Source organism: Sus scrofa, chromosome 8, assembly GCF_054392235.1.
Source record: "Sus scrofa isolate SSC_HxYL_T2T_F1_AM1 chromosome 8, Sscrofa_HxYL_maternal_Yorkshire_Landrace_v2.0, whole genome shotgun sequence".
Lineage (NCBI taxonomy): Eukaryota > Metazoa > Chordata > Mammalia > Artiodactyla > Suidae > Sus > Sus scrofa.
This window is the reverse complement of record NC_139390.1, coordinates 24,707,115-24,725,705: the sequence shown is the minus strand read 5'-3', so window position 1 is coordinate 24,725,705 and position 18,591 is coordinate 24,707,115.

Here is an 18,591-nt window from a genome sequence, read left to right as displayed (position 1 = left end):
CTTTTTCATACTTTCAGTACCGTGCTCTGTTTATCCGGATCATAGTATCAGTCAACCTTATTGCAATTTTTTATTTAGTTTTGTATTAATTATTATTATCCAAATTTCCAAAAAGACAAGTTCTCCCTCAATTTAATCCTAGAAAAGTGCCAGGGACATAGCAGAAAATCTACCAAATACACTTTTGAATGAATAAGAATTGCTGTATGTCAGAGTCCAAAGAAGTAGTTCAAGTGGAAACCTGCCACATGTCTCCTCCGTGTGTCTTGTTTATAAATCATGAACTTTATAAATTCAGGAAGTATGGGCCTGTAGGCTCCTGAATGGACCTGAGGCATAAAATTCTGTTAGAGTGGTCAAACTGGACTCTTGATCCCCACAAGGAGAATCACTTTAAATAGGTTCTCACTCTCTTAAAAACTTCTGCTCATCCTGTACTTAACCTGGCCTTTGTATAGTGATGTATTCAATTCCTAAATTTATAAAACTTTCTTTGAGAATTTTTCTTAAGACTGGACTGGGCTATCTCAGGTTATGTATTTCATGCAAGCCAGCCCAAGGACCTTACTCCAACAGCTAACCTGCTTCACCCAAAATCCATCCCAATGCCAGAATGTAAATTACAAAATCATTGGATCAAGTGCCAAGAGTGATCTGAGGAGGAGAGGAACAAGTTGACAGCTGATGTAGATACTACTTAAGTTCATTTCTGTAATTGACCTATTGCACATTCCTGGCTTAAATCTTATGTTGAAAGAATTTAAGTTTAATTTAATGGAACCAACTTTTTTTTTTCCTGGAGTTTCTATGGTCCCTTCTTTGGGTAAGCATATCATTAAATGTCCAAACGAAAACCTCTGCATTTTAATAGCTAAGTCTTAAAGCTGTATTTGCAAGTTTAAGCTTTTTATGTACCATAGCTACACACAACTCTTGCAGTTATTAGATATTTTATCTAAACTGATCTACTTCTGTTTCCTATAAATACTTTAAGAAAACATTTTATCAGTCTTAATTTTTTTTAAAAAAACTATCATTCTCACCAGTAAAATCAGCCAATAATCAAATTGATTACATTTAGTTAAAACTTCATGAAAATTTCATTTATATATTATCAAGAAAATACACCTCACCCATTGGAAAATACTCTCCTAAAAATTAGTTTAGTTATTCCTTTCTCCTTGCCCATTCACATTCTGAATAGTTTTAAACTAGAGATCTGACATATTTTGAGAAGAATAACCATAAAACTATCGACATTTTGTGAAATCATGTTGTCCCTGAAACTTAGCTATAAGAACCACAGAATTTTTTTTCAAGATTTAATCATTACCTTACATAACTCTAATGAGCAGAAGTTGTATTCCCTAGTGAGCTTCGTTAGCAAAATTATTAAAAAGTTTTGGACTTAAGGTTAACCATCAGAATGTTTTATCATCCAAGATTATATTCAAATCTGTCACTTTGCTTTGAATAAGATTTAGAGTGGGGAAGCTAGAAAGCCGAAAACCTTTATTTTCTCATGAAATAATAGGGTTGGTAGAAACGTGGAGAGGTCATGTAACTCCATCATCTAACTTTTAAGTTGAATTCATCTAAACTACTGCCAACATATGAAATTCTGTTCTATTTTAAGACACCACTATCAAAGGAATTTTTAACTTTGTTTTCAGGGATATTTTTTTCAGTACTAATAACTTTAACACAGTTGGACATCTGAGCATTCAAGGCAGATCTGAGGATACTCAATATTTGTTGCCCAACTACAAGTCTTGTTAAATCTGAAATTAGGAAATAAATTTGTAAACAGTCTCATGAAAGTAATGCTTAAATCTATCCCTGCTTTCTCTTTTCTAAACTAAAAGTCTAATGTTATTTTTTAATGACTCAGAAAATTCTGAAAGTTTGTAGGGACTTTACAGTCTTTAAAATGTGAACTTTTGAAATAGGAATAAATTTCGCATATTGAAGTAATTTTCTGTTACAGCAAGAAGCTTTCAAATATCCAAATTTCCACACTCTGATTTCCATACTATTATTTTACTTATATTATTCTGTTACATAAGCTATCATCAGGAAAAAAAAAAAGGCCAATGATGTATTTTTCAAGCTTATGATTTTGTCATCACTTATTAGATATCCTAAGGATAAATATACCTATTTAGGGCAGGAATGTATCCTTTTTTTAATATTTTGTTTTACTAAACAACTTCCACTGACCTATTTAAAACATTACATTAGCAAATAAAAATGACTACAGAGAAAATGGTTAATGACATTATAGTGTAGAGACAAGCCAAAATAGTCTAACATGAAATACGGGTAGTACTAAACAAAAAAAGTTTCAGAATTTGCAGGTCAAAGAAGTTTTTTATTCATTTTGTTTTATGGAAATGAATATTCCCAATATATATACATCATTCATGTAGTTAATTTTTTAAGTGGGTGAAATCAGTATACTGATTTTATATATTAATTATATAACTGGCCTTGCTCAGTGGATATGATATGGCATTGCCAGTGATCTGTGGTGTAAGTCACAGACAAAGCTCAGATCTAATGTTGGTGTAGCTGTGACATAGGACAGGACGGACGGCAGCTGCAGCTCCAATTTGACCCCTAGCCAGGGAACTTCCATACACCTCTGGTTTGGTCCCAAAATGAAAAAAAAAAAAAAAAAAAAAAAAAAGAAAAAAAAGAAGAAGAAGAAGAAAGAAGCAAAACAGATCAGTCTGTCTGCTCTTGGGAAAAATAGTAATTTCAATAACTGCAGTTGGGTTCTGCCTCAAACAGAAAATTCTCTCAAAAAAAAAAAAAAAAAGAAAAGAAAAGAAAAGAATTGAATAATTACAGTAAGTCCTTTTATTTATGGAACATAAACTTATAAACTTTCCTACATATGAACAGTGTGAAATACCAGAATAGGGTCCTCTAATACAAATAAGAAATAACATTAAAGGATTCCCATGAACCCTTTTATCTTTAATGCAGTGTGAAGTGGCACTGTATTTTTCCTAAGTTGTGCTTTGCAATTGTATAATAAGTGAGGAAGTAATTACTACTAAACAAGTAGTAAGAAATGGATATATAATTAGGGTATTTTTGAAATTATAGATATATGCAAATTTATACATACAGTTCAGATCTTCCTCAATTTTCAGTGGGTATATATCTGGATAACCCCATCATAAGTTGGAAATATCATAGGTCAAAAATGCATTTAAGCAGATGTAAGCTGTTATATATAGAATGGGTAAACAACAGGGCCATACTGAATAACCCAGGGAACTATATTCAATATCCTATAATAAACCATAATGGGAAATAATATAATAAAAAGAACGTATATATATATATATGTGTGTGTGTGTGTATAACTGAATCACTTTGTATGGCAGAAATTAATACAAATTGTAAATAGACTATACTTTAATAAAAACATGAGATATATTTTTAAACTAAAATATAAAAAATCCATTTAATACACCTAATCTACTGAATATCCTAGCTTAGCCTAACCTGCATGTCAGTGTGCTCAAAACACTTAATTAGCCTACAGTTGGGCGAAATCACCTAACACAAAGCCTATTTTATAATAAAGTATTGAATAACTCATATAACTTATTAAATACTGCACTGAAAGTGAAAAAAAAGAATGGTTGTCTGGGAGTTCCCATTGTGGCTCAGTGGTAACAAACCCAATTAGTATCCATGAGGATGTGGGTTTGATCCCAGACCTTGCTAAATAGTTTAAGGATCTGGTGTTGCCTGTGAACTGTGGTGTAGGTCACAGATGCAGCTCAGATCCTGCTTTGCTATGGCTATGGCTGTGATGTAGGCCAGCAGGTATGGCTCCAATTCGACCTCTAGCCTGGGAACTTCCATGTGCCACAAGTGCAATCCTAAAAAAAGCAAAAAAAAAAAAAAAAAGAATGGTTAATGGTATGGCTGAGTGGGAGCTGCAGCTTACTGCCCTGGGCAAAATTATGAGAGAGGTTTACATGTAGCATATACCACTAGCCCAGGAAAAGATTAAAACTCAAAACTCAATGAAAGGTTTCTACTGAATAAGTATTGCTTTTGTACCACCATAAAGTCCAGAATTATAAATCAAACCATTGTAATTTGAGGACCCTCTATGTTATAGACACTTGAAAATAAAGAAGCCAGAGTTATACGTTATAATTTGAATACAATTTAAAAACTTAATAGTGAGGAAAGGTAAAACAGGAAAATGCATAATGTGTGATATATTTTTAAAAATTAAAAGAAATGCTATTAAACTCTAGATGATTAGGGATATTGCAATGTAGCAAATATTACAAAAAAATAAAGCAAGAGGGGTTCTTGTCATGGCACAGCGAATACAAATCCAACTGGGAACCATGAGGTTGTGGGTTTGATCCCTGACCTCGCTCAGTGGGTTATGGATCCGGCGTTGCCGTGAGCTGTGGTGTAGGTAGCAGACGTGGCTCGGATCCCACGTTGCTGTGGCTGTGGCACAGGACAGTGGCTACAGCTTAACTTGGACCCCTACCGTAACCTCCATATGCCATAGATGCAGCCCTAAAAAGACAAAAGACCATATATATATATATATATATATATATATATATAATATGTATTAATTTCTAACAAAAGTGCTTATCTAAAAAAAGGTAAAAAATAACTTCAGGCTAATAAAGGGTTTATTTCCATTAAGAAAAAGTCTAGGAATTCCTGTCGTGGCGCAGTGGTTAACGAATCCGACTAGGAACCATGAGGTTGCGGGTTCGGTCCCTGCCCTTGCTCAGTGGGTTTACGATCCGGCGTTGCTGTGAGCTGTGGTGTAGGTTGCAGACACGGCTGGGATCCCGTGTTGCTGTGGCTCTGGCGCAGGCCGGTGGCTACGGCTCCGATTGGACTCCTATCCTGGGAACCTCCATGTGCCGCGGGATCGGCCCAATAAATAGCAAAAAGACAAAAAAAAAAAAAAAAAAAAAAAGGTCTACTTTTTATATTATTTTTTTCCTGGTTCTCATGATCATAATATGGACTAGGCAATGTGAGACTAAAAAAGCAAAATGACCTTCAGTAGGTGAGTACATCCAGGTACCTCCAGGCAGTAGAATATTATTTCTAAGACAAAATGAATTAGCAAGGCTTGAAAAAATATAGGGAAACCTTATGTACAGATTAGTAAATGAAAGAAGCCAATTTGAAAAGGCTACATAGTATATGATTCCATCTATATGACATTCTAAAAAAGGCAATAACTATGGAGGCAATAAAAATGGCTGGAGGGGGAAAAAATAAATAGGTAGAGCCCAGAGTAGCTTTTAGGGCAGTGAAACTCTCTGTGGTACTCTAATGGTGCGTAATGCCAACTAAACCCTTAAAACGTACAACACCAAAATTGAACTATAGTGTAAACTATGGTCTTTTAGTGGTAATATTGTGTCAGTACAGGTTCATTGATTATAACGAAGGGAAGAGAATATTGATGATGGGGGATACTGTGCATGAATGAGAGCAGTTTATTTTCCAAAAAAAAAAAAGAGCTTCGGTTTTCTCTTATCATTGCTTTCCTCTTTCCTTGACTTATAATTCATTTCTCTCACTTTTGCACTCCTAGGATCATGCATCCCAATGAAATATTATCACACATGAGGTAGCCTTGGGGTTTGTTTCCTAAAGAACATGGACTAAGATGAGGAAAATATTTAAAGAGGAAAACAGATGGAGAATTTCTTTATGTCCTTCGTTTTCAAAACCTAAAAATCTCTATAGGAAAGGAGAATCATTCTAGGACAGATATCTGAGAACAGAATGTAAAGAAAGGAAGAAAGAGAGAAGACTGGGAAAAGTAAGGAGATTATGGGACTTTAGGGTTCCAGATAAAGACTGCAACAGCCTGTCATGAGGTTCACGAACAGACAGAAAATTTAGAAACAGTTTTGTAAAAGTTGAAAGCAATTAGGGTTGTGTTCTAATCCTCAGGAAGAGTTTCCACGGAAGTTGTAACTTGAAGAAGAGATTCTTGTTAGTTACTATTTTATAGTTAAATATTCTCCAATAAATTTTTAAAAAAAAAAAAGAAAGAGAAAAAAGGGTATTCTTAATCAAAAAATTTAAGTAGAAGGAGTTCCCACTGTGGCACAGCTGGTTAAGGATCTGGCATTGCTGCACATGTGGCATAGGTTGCAGCTGCAGCTCAGATTCAGTCCCTGGTGGGAGAACTTCCATATGCTGTTGGTGCAGTCCAAAAAAAGAAGGTGTATTTTTAGATAGAAGAAGCTGTAGAAACCAGATATGTCTAGAAAGCCTTCCTCATCTAAATTCTTGGCATATGTAGTCTACTAGGTAGATATTTGCCATTAAATGCGCATAATGTAAGCAGGCCACCCCGATATACACTTTATAGGCATACTGATTATTTTGCATTTAAACATTGGTCAATGAAAAAGAGATACTGCCCTTGTCTCTGCCTCCCTGAAAGCAGGAAACAAATCCATCATGTGAAAGGTGCAATTCCTGCATCTGGACACTCTTATTGTCAAAGACAAGGAGAAGCTCTATGTAAACAAACCTGTTACTTTATTCTACTTCCCCAACCCCAAACACTGCTTAGATTCTTCACTAATTGAGCACCCAAAATCTAATTTTTTTTTGTCTTGTCAATTCCTCACAAATGCATTTTTTCTTTATTTTTTGCTTCAACAGTGAATGCTCAGCAGAATACCTAATCAAATATTTTATGTTCAATCTTTTAAATACCTCAACATCTATGATTATCTTACTAATATAGTGATAATTTGGGGAGAAGAATATATTTTTGTAACTTTCTTCTTAATGCAGAAATGCTCAATGAAACTTTAGAAAATATAAATTTAACAAATAAAAAATAGTTTATGGTTGCCAAATATCTCATAAAGCATTATATTTCATGTAAAATATTTTTCTAAACTAATTTACACAATAGTAAAACTAAAAACTTTAAGTCATGCTAGATTCTATACCATACAGTGTGTTAAGGAAGTCACCTGGCAGTTACTTGTCTTCAATGGAGTTAATAAAATGGGTGCTGTCAGTGTTCCCGTCGTGGCTCAGTGGAAACAAATCTGACTAGCATCCATGAGGACACAGGTTCAATCCCTGGCCTCACTCAGTGGGTTAAGCATCTGGCGTTGCCATGAGCTGTGGTTTAGGTGGCAGATGGGGCTCGGATCCCACATTGCTATGGCTGTGGTGTAGGCCAGCAACTACAGCTCTAATTCCACCCCTAGCCTGGGAACCTCATATGCCGCAAGGGTGGCCCTAAAAAGACAAAAAATAAAAAGATGGGTGCTGTCACTATGCAAGATAGAAACATCAATAGGATAACAATTGAATGTTACATAACTTTTGTGCTTTGTATAAAATTATGTCTCTATGAAAAGGCTTTTTTTCAGTGACAGATCTGGAAATTTATCAAAACTCTGCAACTAACATAATGCAATTTATTCCTAGGGGTGAAAAAAAAATATTTAGATGAAAACACAAGACAATTTCTCTATTTGAATAGAAAAGTAACAACCCTGAAAGATTCATTGAACATGAAAACGTGAAATGCTATAATACTTCTAAGGAATTAAATGATCCAGGCATGAATCACAGTGAGGATATAAATTACCGAAAGTGTTTGTATAATTGTAATGTACAAGTGCCCATTATAGTACATTAATGTAGGATTCTAAAGAAATTCTATAAAAGAATTCCACTACTACAGTGTAGCAATTATGCTTCCTTTTCCTCCATGTATTAATAATAGACTATTCGTTTAGTTTTCAAAATTTGCCATTTAATACAAGCTTTTACTCATTTGAACTTGTGACAGGATTCTATTTCTACTGCTCATATCTGAAGATTGGACTTCTTTTTTTCTTTTTAAGGCTGCATCTATGGCATATGGAAGTTCCCAAGCTGGGGGTTGAATCTGAGCTGCAGTTTACAGCCTACATCACAACTATAGCAGCGCCAGATGAAGCCACATTTGCAGCAATGCTGGATCATTAACCCACTGAGCGAGGCCAAGGATTGAACCCACTGCCTCTCTGACAGTCTGATCAGGTTCTTAACCCACTACACCACAATGGGAACTCCTGAAAAGTGGACTTATAAAATAAGAGGTATAGCGTACAAAAGAGGGCAATGGCAACAGAAATGCATTCAACAACCTATCGTCTATTAACAAGACATGTGAAATACCTGACAGCAAAGAGCCTACCTTCTATTGAAATGTCATAGCAAAATAAAGAAATAATAGGATAATGAATGTATGGCTAATGGTGATAAGCACTACAAAGGAAAATAAATGAGGGTAAAAGTCAATAGATAATGCTAGAGTGGAGGTTAATTATATTTTATGTAGGGTGTCTCACTTGTGGTAAAAGACCACAGGAAGTGAAGGAAGAGGGAGAAGTGGGGTAAGTTTGAAAGTAGGGAAACCAATCAGGTCAATAATTCAAGAACAAGATGGTGTTTTTACCAAGCTGATGGTAACGGAAGTGGTGAAACATGGTTTGTTCCGTATATATTTTGGTAGTTGATGAATATAATTTGCTGATGAATGGGATGGGACATGTGCAAGAGAGAATATGTCAACATGTATTTTATCTGCAGAAAGAGAAGGGTGGAGTCAGTTTCCTGGTAGAAAGTGAACTTTGGGTGCAGATGTCTTTTCTGATTGAACAACAGAATTATTATTAGGATTTAGCCATACAGTGAGTGGTAATAGTAAGTGAGAAGCTTAAGAGGCAGAGCATAATACATTTGGAATGGATATTATCAAAGAAGCATTGTGTTGGATCTTCCGTTATGTGAATGAATAAATTTGTGAAGCCATCTGGGGTTCTGGTAGGATTTGGGGTGAATAAGAATACTATAAATCTAATCTTGCAGTTTTCAGTGAAGAAGAGTGTGTAATCAGACGTTATTAAAGTAATCAAATGCAATGAAGGTAGAAAATTAGAATAACAGAAAGCATAAAAAAGCAGAGGTTTTAAAAAGAGGTGCAGGAATTTGAAAAGAGAATTTCAGAAAGAGTAAAAATGAAGCTGAGACACACTCCTGATCCTGAGGACAACAGCACTCAGAAGATTATTCTCAACTTTGAAAAAACTCAAGTGATTCAGAGAAGAACCTGTTTTTACTAGGCAAATATATGTAATAAATTGTCAACACAGCAAAAATAAAAATAAAAAAGAGGACTTCCCTGATGGCTCTTTAGGTTAAGAATCTGGCTTTGTCACTACCATGGCTCTGGTTATTGCTGTGGCCTGGGTTCAATCCCTGGTCCTAGAACTTCCGCATGCCTCAGGCACAGTCAAAAATTTTTTTCTTCAACAAAGAATTTTCTGATAGACAGGATTATTGTTTTCCTATGACACAAGGCATATAGAAGACAGAAGGGAAGGCTTGGAAGTAAAATAGATGATACTGAAAATAAGAATTAGGAAAAAGATAAACACTAATTGATAAGGTTGAAAAACTACTCCTTTGACAGAGACCTAGTACAACAGGAGTTTTCAGCTTGTGGTTGAATGATTTTAGGATAATCTAGGAAGATGCTTCAGAGCCAAATAACTGCACCCTTTATTAAATTTTTATTAATTAAATTTTAGTTTAATTATTAATTTATTAATTAATGATTAAATATTAAAGTATCTTAAAAGTAAAATAAAAACATATGCTATATTAACACTAATCAAAAGAAAGCTTTGGTGGTTATATTAACATGATGCAAAATGGATTTTAGAGGAAAGTACATTACTGGACCTAAAGAAAGTCATTTTAATTTTATTTATTTATTTTTTTTACAGAATAAAATACATATATTTAAACACAGTAACATTCACACATGTTATTATATCGTGGATCTTAAGAAACAGATTAAGTGACTCCCTCTGGAGAAGTGGAATGGAAAATATGCTGAGACAAATAGGAAATTTATTCTATACTTTATACCATTTTGCATAGCTTTCGTCTTTACTATTTAGTATTATCTTTACATTTCAATTTTTCTTTAAATATTAGCATTATATTAAAATTGTGTATATTATGCAACTAAAATTTATAAAGAAGAAAGCCTTATATACCATTAAATATTTTATATAGCATAATAAAAAGAATAACTTAACAGGTAAGAATAACAAAAATAATACACCCTCTGAAAATAAGTAAAATGTAAAATGCATAAATTGGTTAAAAAACAGTGTAACTATATAAATATGTCCTCACAATTTGTTACATCTTATTGATTCTTCAATATAGGCATTACACCATTCTAGTTGATATGATAAACAAGACATTGTAGACCTTACATTGTACCATGGAGAGAAATGGTTATTAATAATACAATTGTAGGACTGTATTATTTAATTGTACAGTTGTGTTATTTAATTGTAATTATCATAAATTCTTTGATGGAGAGGAAATCAGGATCAGATCTAAGAAGACTTCAGCATTCCAAGAATGATGTCAAATGACCCCCTTCATGGTGGATTATGCACTTACTTACTATGAGATATATTTCTTCTCCAGAGATTCTTTGTTTGTGTATCAGTTGTAGGTTTTTGGTTTGCAATTATTCTGAAGTTTTGATATGAGTCTATATGTATATGAGATTGTTTTAAGTTGTTGTTTTCTTTTTTTTTTTTTTTTGTCTTTTGTCTTTTTTTGCTGTTGTTGTTGTTGTTGCTATTTCTTGGGCCGCTCCCGCGGCATATGGAGGTTCCCAGGCTAGGGGTGGAATCGGAGCTGTAGCCACCGGCCTACGCCAGAGCCACAGCAACGCGGGATCCGAGCCGCATCTGCAACCTACACCACAGCTCACGGCAACGCCGGATCGTCAACCCACTGAGCAAGGGCAGGGACCGAACCCGCAACCTCATGGTTCCCAGTCGGATTCGTTAACCACTGCGCCACGACGGGAACTCCAGTTGTTGTTTTCTTAATTGCAAGTTCACCTCCAGTGTCCTGCATTTGTACCCACCTCTTCTCATGATTTCTGATTTTGGTGGTATAATTGTGCATGGATGATTTTGTATCTTTACTGTATATATACCTTTACTGGTGAGCCTTGTCATTTGTGGAAATTTGTTTCCTGTTGCTGTGTTTTCTTTTCTGCCTAGAGAAGTTCCTTTAGTATTTGTTGTAAGGCTGGTTTAGTATTGCTGAATTCTCTCAACTTTTGCTTATCTGTGAAGGTTTTGATTTCTCCTTCAAATCTGAATGAGAGCCTTGCTGGGTAGAGTAATCTTGGTTGGAGGTTTTTTCCTTTCATCACATTAAGTATATCATGCCACTCCCTTCTGGCCTGCAGAGTTTCTGCTGAAAAATCTGTCAATAACCTTATTGGGGTTCCCTTATATGTTAGTTGTTTCTTTTCCCTAGCTGCTTTCAAGATTTTCTCTTTGTCTTTAATTTTGGTCAGTTTGATTAATATGTGTCTCAGTGTATTCCTCCTTGGGTTTATTTTATATGGTACTCGTGCTTGCTGGATTTGAGTGAGTGGTTCCTTTTCCATGTTAGGGAAGTTTTCAGCTATTATCTCTTAGAATATTTTTTCTGTCCCCTTCTCTCTCTTCTCCTTCTGGCACCCCTATAATATGGATGTTGGTGTGTTTATATTGTCCCAGAGGTCTCTGAGACTCTCTTCATTTGTTTTCAATCTTTTTTCTCTTTTCCATTCCAAATTCATAATTTCCACTAACCTGTCCCCCACCTCACTTATTTGTTCTTCTGCCTCCTGTATTCTGCTGTTGGCTGCTTCTAATGAATTTTTTATTTCAGTTATTGTATTTTGCATCTCTTCTTGTTTAAGTTTTATGTCTTGTATCTCTTTTCTCAGTGTTTCCTGTAAATTACCCATCTTTGCCTCTAGTTTATTTCCAATGTCTTGCATCATCTTCAGGATCAACAGTCTAAAGTCTTTTTCCTGGAGGCTGAGAATCTCCTGATCACTTAGCTGTTCTTCTGGGGGTTTTTCTTTCTCCCTCATCTGAGTTATAGTTCTCTGTCTTTTCATTTTTATAGGTTCTTGGTGTGGTGACCTTTTTCCAGATAATAGAGTTGTAGCCTCTCTTACTTCTGGTGTCTGCCCCTCTTGTGGCTGAAGTTGGTACAGGGGCTTGCTGTAGGCTTCCTGATGGGAGGGACTGATGCCGGCCCACTGGTAGGTGGTGTTGCTTCCTATCCCTCTGATGGGTGGGGCTTTGTCTCTGGGTGAGATTAGAGGCAGCTGTGTGCCTGGGGGGGGTCTTTAGGCAGCCTGTTTACTGATGGGTGGGGCTGTAATCCCACCTGGATTGTTGTTTGGCCTGGGGCTTCTCAGTGCTGATGGGTGGGGCCAGATTTTCCCAAGATGGCCACCTCCAGAGAAAGGCATGCTGCTGAATATCCCCAAGTGCTCTGCCTCCAATGTCCTTCCCCCACAACAAGCCACATTCACCCCCTGTTTTCCCAGGAGGTCCTCCAAGAACTGCAGTCAGGTTTGACCCAGATTCCTATGGAGAATTTGCTCTGCCCTGGGACCCAGTGCACGTGAAAGTCTGTGTGCACCTTTTAATAATAGGGTCTCTGTTTCCCCCAGTCCTGTGGAGCTCCTGCACACAAGCCCCACTGGCCTTCAATGCCAGATGCTCCAGGGGCTCTTTCTCCCAGTGCCGGATCCCCGCACATGAGGGTTTGATGTGGGGCTCGGGACTCTCACTCCTGAGCTGAGTCTCTGTGAACCAGTTAGTTTTCAGTCCGTGGGTTGTTTATATGGTGAAATCGCCCCTCCTACCTCTTGATGTGGCCTCCTCTTTTTCTTCTGGAGTAGGGTGTCTTTTTTAAGGTTTCCAGTCCATTTGAGTGGAGATTTCTCAGCCTTTAGTGTGAATTTTGTTGTTTTTAGAAGGTCATTTTAAAATTATAAAAAAAAGGTAAAGGGGTCAATTCATCAAAGGAGTAAAACAATTCTTGAGTTTTATACACTTAATAAAAGATCTTTGGAACACTGAAACAAAAGCTTGTACCTCAAATAAGAAAAAAAATATAATTGGCAATTATGTCATAAAAATTCAAATCTCCTCTTTTAGTATTTTATATACTTAGCAAATCTTGAAGATATAGCAGATTTGAACAAAATTATCAACTAATTAGAAATGAGTAGTGTTATAAAAACTCCCCAACAACAGCAGAATACACATATATTAATCAGTCATGTTCTTTGAGAATGTCAAAAATTGATAATGTTCTAGTTACTAATTCTTAAAATATCAGGAATGAGAGAAGTAACATATTCCTTGAAATACATAAACTATTGAAGTTCACTCAAGAAGAAACAGCAAATATGAATAGACCTACAAAAAGTGTAATTCACATTAAAGTCATGCCCACAAATGAAGTCCAGACTGAGAGACTCTACTGTAAAATCTTACCAGATATTTCAGGAAGAAGTAGTACCTATTCTATACAAATTCTTCAGAAGACTGAAGGAAAGAAAACTTTCTAACTCAGTCTTCAATGCCAGCATCACTCTGATACCAAAAAAAATTTTATACCAAAAAAAATTATAACACCACAGTGTCATTCATGAGCATAGATTCAAATGGCTTTCAGAAGTTTTACTAAAATGAACCTAAAACATAAAAAAGTTAATACATGTTGACATAATGAGCTCGGTATCAGAAATTCTAGTTTAGTTCAACATTTGAAATTATAACAACTTAAAAAAGGACATCCGTAAAATACTTTTAATAGGCTTATAAAAATCTTTAGGTAAAAGTCAGTGACCAGTGTCAATGAAACTCTTAAACTGTGAATAGGAAAAAAATGCTCATTATGAAAAAGGGTGTCTACAAAAGAACAAAAATTAAAAAAATATCTGATATCATATTTAATGGTGAAACCCTGAATATGTCCTTCCTAAGATATAGAATAACACCAAGGATATCCTCTACATCATTTCAAACATTGAACTAAAATTTCAGCTAGTGTAATAAAGCAAGAAAGAAAAGTTATAGCCTAGGAGTTCCTGTTGTGGCTCAGTGGGTTAAGTTCCTGAAGTTTCCTGTGAGGATGCACGTTCAATCCCTGGTCTCACTCAGTGGGTTAAGGATCTGGCATTGCCACAATCTGCAGTGTAGGTCACAGATGTATCCTGTATTGCTGTGGCTGTGGCAGAGACTTCATCAGCAGCTTTGATGTGACCCCTGGCTCAGGACCCCTCGCTCATACACTGCAGGTGTAACCATAAAAAGAAAAGGAAAAAAAAAAAAAAAAAGGAAAGAAAAGTAATAGTCCTGTTTGGAAAGAGAGAAGTAAAATTTATTCACAAATGGCACCATTCTCTATGTCTCTTTTGGCAATTGGCAAGGTTGTAAAAATCAAAAACAACATAAATAATCATGTGTATTTCTATATTCTAGCTATGAACAAAATTAAAAGTAGGATTTACAGTAGCATCAAAATATTAAATACTTAAGAATCAACCTGAGAAAAAATGTGCAAGACTTCTACAGTGAAAACAGGAACACTAAGATAAAATAAAAAGAAAAATATGTTGAAAGCTATCAAGTATTCAGGGATTTGAAGACAGATGACAATTTTCCCAATAGATACAATGCCATTCCAAATTAAAACTTTCATCAGGCTTTTGTGTGTGTTTGTGTGTGTGAGAGAGAAAATGACAAGCTAATTCTAAAATTCAAATGAAAAATAAAAGGACTTAGAATAGCCAAAATAAATTTTGAAAAGAACAAAGATAGAGAACTTACAGATACTGACTTCAGGAATTTTTACAAAACTGCTGAAATAAGAAAATGAGGTAATGGTTTCAAAATGGGCAAATCAATGAAACAGAAAATAGAGTCCAGAAAGAGATTCATGTATTTTGATCAACTGATTTTTGGCAAATGTGCATAGGAATCTCAGTGGAGAAAAAAATAGTCTTTTCTAAACATGGTGCTGAAACAATTAGAGATCCATATTGAAAAAAAAAAAAAGGAATGTTGATCTAAGCTCACATTAGATACAAAAATAGGTTCAAAAATGTATCAGACTAAAATACAAAAGCTGAAAGTATAAAAACTCTAGGAGAAAACATACAATAAAAACATTTTTCATCTCAGTTTAGCAAAGTTTCTTAGAACATGAAACTAATTATTGATAAAAGAAAAAATGTATATTAATTTGATGTTGATCAGAATGAAGAACTTTTGCTTCTTGAAAACACTGTTAATTTTTGTTTAAAAAAAGAGCCATAAAATTGGAGATGGGTTTTAATCATGGATGAATACTCAGATTATTGAAAAATAAAAATAAAAAAACCTTACTAATTATAAAACAAAGTAGGTACCCAAAAATATTTGAAGAAACATTTCACCAAATGTATTTGGATGGCTTACAGGCAAGTGAAAAAATGCTCAACATTTAGTCATTAAAGAAATAGAAATTAAAATCACAAGATTCACCTACACATCTCTTAGAAAAGCTAAAACTATAAAGGCTGATTATATCTAGTCTGGAAAAGGTTGTGAAGCAACAGGAAATCTCATCAACAGCCAAAGGTATATAGCGTTATACATTGTGGAAAATAGTTTGAAAATTACTTTAAATGGAGAACATATTCCAATTATATGAACTAGACATTCTACTCCTAGGCATTTACCCAGAAGAATCAAAGCCTATCTTCATACAAAACTTGGAAACAATGCAAATGTCCATTAACACAGCAATAATAAACACATTATGACATATCCATACATGAGAATACTTTTCAGCAAAAAATGAACCATTGATATGCACAGCTCAGATGATTCTCAAAATAATTATGCTGTATGGTTCCATTATTGTAAAAATCTAGAAAATATAGATTAAGGCATAGTGACAGAAAGTCACCAACTATATCAGTCTGATTTTGGTGGCCTTCTGTGTCCAAATAACTTCCCAAACTTCGATCTCAGGCTTTGTCACACCTATTGAAACCTGAACTCTTTTTCTTATTCTCTCTTGCTAGAATAAGTATCCTTGAAGTTATGGACATTTGAACTCTCATCTCCTAGTAGAAATTCTATCACACAGTAAGTTTTCAAATATAAAAGCCAGAGTTTTAAAATGACATCTAAGCTTTTACATGAACTAGCCACTCATTTAACCTCTGCGACCTCATTTCTGCTGGTCCTCACTCACTGACAATGGCCTCCTTGATATTAGTCAGGTATGCCAGGCATGATCCAACCTTAAGGCCTTTGCAATAGGCAATCCCTTTGTCTGGAGTGGCCTTACTGCTGACAGTTCTCAGCAAACTATCTCACCTTTTCATTTTTTTGCTCAAATGTCACCTTCACTATAACTACACTGAACTTCCTACGTAAAATTTTAACTCCCCGTCCCTGTCCAGCAATCTTGATTTTTCTCACCCTGATCTAATTTTCCCCATTGTATGCCTCATCTTTGAATATATATACATATATAATTCCTTTATTTAGATTTCTTTCTTTTGTCTATTTTGCCTCCCTCATTAAAATAAAAGCTTCATAAAGCAAGTGTTTTGTCAGCCAGCATAATTTATAGTAGCATCTGACACATAGTGGGTGCTTTATAGACATTTGACAAATTACCTAATGAATTAATGTTGAAAGAATGCATGATTTTATAAATGATGTGACAAGATTTTTTTTTCAAAAGTAGCTTAGATTTACTTGTAAAACATTCTAGAGCATATAATTAATAATACACATAAGCCTTAAAGACACAATCATAAATTACCAGTTCACATCCACTCCAAAGCAAAATATTCCCACACTTTTTTTTTTAATTTTATGGGTGCACTATTGGCATGTGGAAGTTCCTGGGGCAGGGATTGAATCTGAGCCACAGCCATGACCTACACCACAGCTGTAGCAACATCAGCTCCTTTAACCCACTGCGCTGGGCTGGGATCAAACCTGCACCTCTGCAGCAACTGAGCTGCTGCAGTCTGATACTTAACCCACTGTGCCACAGTGGGAACTCCCCCATACTTTTAGATCTTCACAGAAGACCCTAAAATAATCACTGGAAGAAAGTAATTTTTTAAAAACAGCTTTCTTTTTTGGTAAATAATTTAACAAAGCAAATATTTTGCTCAGCCACCCAGAATATCATCAGTAATCATAATAAATGTTTTTAATAATCATGAAATCATAACTCCAAAGTCTACTAAAGTTACACCACCTGCTAAGGGTGAAAATATGGGAATAAACATTCTTTTTTCCAAATAAGCAGAATGTAATATCTGCTTTAATCAAAGCATATGGATTTTTTTCATATCAACAATAAAGGAATGTACAACCAGAAATCATAGAAATTATATATTAAATTTCTAAAGAACTTCAAAACGAAGGGTATACATCTTTTAAATGCTACATAATGCTATATAATGACAGGATGACAGATTGTGACAAATAACATTTTAAAAGCACTGCTCATAATGGAACTGAAGGTGTCATTTCCCTATAATTTTATATATATCATTAATTTACTATATCTGGATACAACGTATTACCAAACAGATGTTCATCAAGGACTACATCATTTTTAATAGAACATAATAATTTGAACCTACACCTATTAATCATTTTTCAATCTAACATTTATAATCTAGCTAAACATTTTATCAGTTACCACAAAATTTTTTTAAAAAAACAGGAAAAAGGCGGTGTTTGAAGAAGTATATTTTTTCAAAACTGCATTTCAATGAAAATGTTTGCTGATATTTGTTTTTTAAAAACTTTAAATGTAATTTTATAAACCAGATATCTGACCAATTCACACAATATAAAATTTATTGGAAAATAAGGAAAAAGTGATTATATATATTTTTATTTGTAGAAAGTTTTGATAAAGAGCACTTGGTTGTAAAATTTGTGTTGGAATAAGTCAGCCAATAGAAACTGATAACTGGGATAAGAACAGGTTTTTTTTTTTTTTTAAATTGTAATTATTGCCAAAATGTTGAACTAAAGTGATATTTGAATACTTCCTCCAAAGTTAGTTCTGGAAAAATTTCACAAGTGAGAAAGAAGAATATGTTTCAGACACTAAGAAAAAGTAAACAAATGGAGTTCCTGACATGGCTCAGTGGTTAACGAATCTGACTAGGAACCATGATGTTGCAGGTTCAATCCCTGGCCTTGCTCAGTGGGCTAAGGATCCAGCGTTGCCATGAGCTGTGGTGTAGGTCGCAGCGTGGCTTGGATCCCACGTTGCTGTGGCTCTGGTGTAGGCCAGAAGCTACAGCTTCAATTAGACCCCTAGCCTGGGAACCTCCATATGCCACATGTGTGGCCCTAGGGGGAAGAAAAAAAAAAAAAAAAAAGACAAAAATAAATAAATAAATAAATAGTTCTATTTAAAATTTTTAAAAAATAAAGAAAAACTAATAAATTCTTGAGAAGACATGGGGTCCTTAACCCATTGTGCTGAGCCAGGCATTGAACCAGCACTACCACAGAGACAACGCCAGATCATTAACCACTGCACCACAGCGGGAACAACTTAGTGATGTTTCTTTATAAGGGTTTAATATTGAAACCTTGACCACAG